Consider the following 5,158-nt stretch of genomic DNA (forward strand, 5'->3'; position numbering starts at 1 on the left):
CTTACCCATACTTATAAATATCCACCAACAGTAATCACAATTCACACAACATTCAGCCTTGATAATGGATGCAGAACACATTCGAAACGCGTCGGCCAACTCATCACTATCTACAACTTTTACCCGTTGTTCTAACAACGTTAAGACGGCTTATCGACTTCTTGAGAAGAATTCTAAGAAGAAAGTAAACCTACAGACATCGGTCTTGTTTAACAAAATCTGCATACTGTATACTTTAAATAAATGTAGCGACTGATTGTGTAAAGTCAGTAGGAATTGTGAAACCGTGAAAACTATTACTAAAACTTAAAGAGGTGCTGTTTCGTTTGAAGTTAAGCACAAAGCTACACGATAGGCTCTCTGTGCTCTTCCCATCACGGGTATCGAAACCCGGTTTCTAGCGTTGTAAGTCCGCAGACATAGCGCTGTACCACGGGGGGGGGCAAAAAAAGATACGAAATTGTGGAATAAACAAATTGAATTTCTGTAATAACAACACAATGTATTATCATAATATGATTTTAACTTAAAAGGAAAGTATCTTAGATAAACGTTTACTAATTCTATTTACTTTCGAACATTGTTAATATGTCTAATTTATACCTGGAGTGTATTATATGTTTCTACATTTGGAAATTTGATTCAGATTATTTATGTTTAGTTGAAAAACGGTATTTGAATATTTTTATTATAGATTCTCGGTACAATTATATCCCGAAACGTGAAGTCACGAAACCGGTTGAAGATATTAATAAAGGAGAGAAAATAAAGAATAGTCTGATATTCCAGTGTTTAAGTGTAATCTATAAAATCAGTTATCTTCTGTGTGTATTGTGAAGTATTTGGTTTGTTTTGTAATTAAGCACAAAGCTACACAATGGGCTATCTGTGCTCTGCCCAACACGGGTATCGAAACCCGGTTTCTAGCGTTGTAAGTCTGCAGACATACCGCTGTGCCACTGGCCGGGCAGTATTTGGTTGATAAAACATTTTTAGTATGACGAATACAAGAAACTGAAAAATACTTCAATAGATAAAATCTTTACACACATTACTTGTTCTCGTAGAATGACCAGAATATATTATACCTGCTTTATTCTCAAACATTGTGAATATAATCACTGCTTACAGATTATTACACTACGGTCTACACTATACTGCACAACGAGAGATTAATAAACACGTGAAGTTTATGTCAAAAGAACCAACAAACAGGAGATTGAATAAAGTCGCTAAATATCTGCAGTACATACTTTTCAACATAAAATTAGATCTGTACCTATACATACATAGATAAAATTTATATTGTACAATAGTAACGTTTAAGTATAAAACAGAAATATATGCAAAAGCGCCACCTACCGGCCAGGAAGGGGCGGATCGCCAGCAGCAGGCTCAAAACGGAAGGCACAACATACACCACCTATCAAACAAAAGCACGTAGAAAATCGATAAGTATACTGGATTTTATTCACTAAAGTCATGCAATATCCATAGTAAAGAGAAGCTAATATAAACATGCACAGTTTATCATTGAAACTTCCAACATTCTGTTTTGTTTTTCAAAACACTTACTTTATTAATCCCAGCGTTAAATAATTACCATGTAGGTGTTAGATACATTTCCCAAAGTTTGTTCTTAAGTGACATTATAAACGGAACTACAGGGATGGATTTAATACATTTAAGTTTTTTAAATTACAAGATAGATTAAACATTAAAACCTTATGTGTGATTTCGAGGTTTGATTTTATTTCTGAAGCAAATATTTGCTTTAAGCAAGACAGATCTATGCAAAGTTTCATGTTGTCTAAAATTAGGGTTGAATGTAGTCATTAAGAATTATAACAACAATTCGTTAGATATTCTGAGTACTATTTGAATTTAGCATATGCTCACGGCATGAAAATAAAGTATTTATTTATTTAAGTGTTGATATATATAAATACTGCTAAGCATAAAAACACGAGCTTGATTTCTACTGGTCGTACCCATTCTGCAACATAATAATATCATGCAGGCCTCATATTGCTCGCCACATAACTATGACTCCAAAGAAAAATTCCTAGCTTGTGACGTCGCACTTCACGAAAACCTCAAGTAAAATGTGAAATATAGAATACGAATGTTATATAAAAGCATTGAATATCATAGTTGAATCCAGAACGTACCTTAGGCACTTTCTATGTAAATGGTGGTAGAAAATTACAAACAAACAGGCAGCTAATATCCCACTTTTCAAGGCTAAAACACAGGTTATGTAGAGTGTCCCATGCATGTTACTAGGGCAATGAAAGAGTTAAACCACCTGATGCATTACGCTATTGTGGTTCAGAATTAGTTAAAAAAGAATCCCCCTGAACTAAGCTTGGCGAGCTCTGAACATTTTGATGAAAAAGGTGACGTCAAATGTACTTCATTGTTTTCAGAAGCAGTTAATTTTTCTGGAAAGAATAATGTTCAGCTTTACTTTCAAAATCAGGTTCATCAGATGAACCTGATTTCATCACACATCAGCACATTGAGCTAGAAAGTTCAAACAAGCAGATCTAAAACGGCCTCATATAAACATAGACGACAGCAATGATAGAAAATAAAAAAATAACCATAGCAGATAGTATATGACATACACAGACCACAATATCCACTTTTGTTATTCACTTATAAAATAAATAAATCACATAAAAGATAATCAAAGCACTCCAGAGATCATACCATGTTGCTGACGCTTCGATTTTAATGTTTCGTCAGAGGAGAAACTACAATATTTGAAGTATTAGTACAGATGTAACTTGAGTTTCGTGGAATGGGTATGATGTACTGTTTAGCACCACTACTTATTCTTCCATAACGCATCTTCTTAGGATGATAGAATATCACTAAAATCTTTCAATCAACTGTTTTAGAGAAATACTGAAACAAATCACGTGATCTTGTTCCCTGCTATTGTAATTCTGCAAATGTAGTACTTAAACTTGTATTTTGACTATATTTAATAGTCGTTGGATAAATGAGTATAAACAATATCGTGTGCTGTGTTAAGACAATCTTCAATTAATTTCCCCTAAACATAGAAAAGTAACTACGATACGACACTTACATAAACAATTATACTGAACATTTTTTCCCTCTGAATTAATTAATATTTCATTATGATAATACAAACTAATGATATCAACTCACCACCCACAAGACGGGATCAGGGTCATTCACCTTCAAATAAGTAAAAAAATCAGAATTAATATTAAAAAATCAATTCAATAGATGAAAGTCGGTGACAAAATGAAGTACGCGTTTGTTCTACATCTATAAACACAATGAAATATATCAACGATGTTTAAAAATCGGAATGTTATAAACGAACCAAAAACATCCAATACATTCAGCAATCTACCTACCTATATAACTTATTTACTGAAAAATCAAGAATAAAATCAATGTTAGTCCCGGAGAAGCTACATAATCTAAATCATTGGAATAATGTGGAATGGAAACAGAAGGAGGTAAGTTATTTTCTGTTTAATTAAACTGGAAAAGCATCATTCATTCATTTGTGTTGATATCCTGTATGTATATCACTAGTGTGGGTATGCTACGTATTAAATGCTTCATGAATGCAAATTTGATTTAATTTACAATAGGAATTATAAAGTCCTTGCAAAATACCATAACTTGTCTTCCAGCCTAGATAGTGAAGCTTTTCTCAAGGCTCACCTTACATTGTCATACCCTATACTACTAACAGTTTCTAGATCTTGTTACACAGTGCTGTAGATCAAAAAGATCACAACCCCTTCACGGTTTTACTTGATCACATCTACTCAGGTATGTATTTTAAAATGGCGTCCCTGTTCAAGGTATTATCTGATATATGTCAAACAACACTTCTTTTTGGTTATGTTTAGTAAAGAAAAACTCTAGCACTAGCACGGGGTCCCTGTGCTATTCTTATGTTTGATGCACTTATAACTATGGTAAGTCTTTTTCTTACACAGCTAGAAGCGTTCAACAATGTCAATCAGTCAGTGAGATTGAGGAATTTGTGTTTTGTGAGTTTTTGTTTCTGTTCTGCTGACTTTCTCAAGTGGTTGTATAACTTGAAATTTTGTATGTGGTTTCTTTATCACCTAAAAGTGTCTCTCAAACACATGAGATAGTGTCACCTTGTATGAAAAAAGTGCATGAAGAAGTGGGAAAAAATATTTATAAAAATTGAAAGTGTAAAAATGAGTGCACCAAAAAGTGAAGAAACAAGGTCCAAATGGGCATGATCTAATAAAACTTCCTTCGTACAACATCACCAATGGATTGTGTCCAACATCCGGTCTCTGTCTACTTCATTTTCTGTGTTCATAATATCATACAACCTATGGATACATACAAAAGTGTATATCTAATTCTTCTGCTTTTGTATAGACAGTAACGAATCCATGACGTCGATGCACACAGACCTCTTAGGATTTTTTTATCTTTGTATTTTAATCCACCTATACAGCTAATGTACGAAATCATTCTCGTGAAATTGTAGAAGGAGGAACAAGTTGTAAAGAGAAAAATAAACATGAATATCTGATTCTTCTGGTGTCGTTTAAACAGACTTTACAGTATTTGTATTGCCTCCAGTAATTCGATTCACAGAAACCTCTAGCTATTGTATAATAAACATAACTAAGATTGATAAGTTTAGTCCACCTGGCTTATTATATACTGGATAGAAATAATAAACGAAGTAGCCATGGACCGGATTTTGGACACGTCCCCTTGTGAGGTTGTACAGAAGAAGTTATTTTACACCAAGCTCATTCCTACCTTGTTTTCTCACTTTTTCGTGCATCAATTCCTACACTTCATTTTTGTTGTTGTTGTTAAATATGTTTTCCACTTGTTAAGTTTTAGTCTTATCCATTAAACACTATATTGACCTTCTTGTCCTTGAGTCCACTTTAAACCCGGGTGTTCAAAGTTTGGCATAAACAAACCTAGCCTATGTATAAAGAGGACACAGCAACAATTGACATTACAATAGTGAGTTCCCTATGATACAACCACCATTAGGTAAAAGAGAATCTGCTAGACAACTGTGTTATTCATACGGTTGTTTAGGGTATTGTGTTGGTCAAGCGGTTTCATTCAATGTTGATATATTAAATTAAAATTT

The 5,158-nt window shown here is 33.5% G+C and overlaps 1 protein-coding gene across 1 annotated transcript in view; it reads right to left on the bottom strand.

Annotated features, from left to right (window-relative positions):
• The window catches only part of LOC111085779, an 18,606-nt gene extending 15,399 nt beyond the window's left edge, over positions 1-3,207 (bottom strand). The window contains exons 1-2 of the mRNA XM_022385975.1: positions 3,184-3,207; positions 1,363-1,423 (exon numbers count right to left, since the gene is read on the bottom strand). The gene's annotated coding sequence lies outside the window, so the exon portion shown is untranslated. The remainder of the gene's footprint in view (positions 1-1,362; positions 1,424-3,183) is intronic.
• Between the last annotated feature and the right edge of the window lie 1,951 nt (positions 3,208-5,158).

This window comes from Limulus polyphemus, unplaced genomic scaffold (assembly GCF_000517525.1).
Source record: "Limulus polyphemus unplaced genomic scaffold, Limulus_polyphemus-2.1.2 Scaffold615, whole genome shotgun sequence".
Taxonomy (NCBI): Eukaryota; Metazoa; Arthropoda; class Merostomata; order Xiphosura; family Limulidae; genus Limulus; species Limulus polyphemus.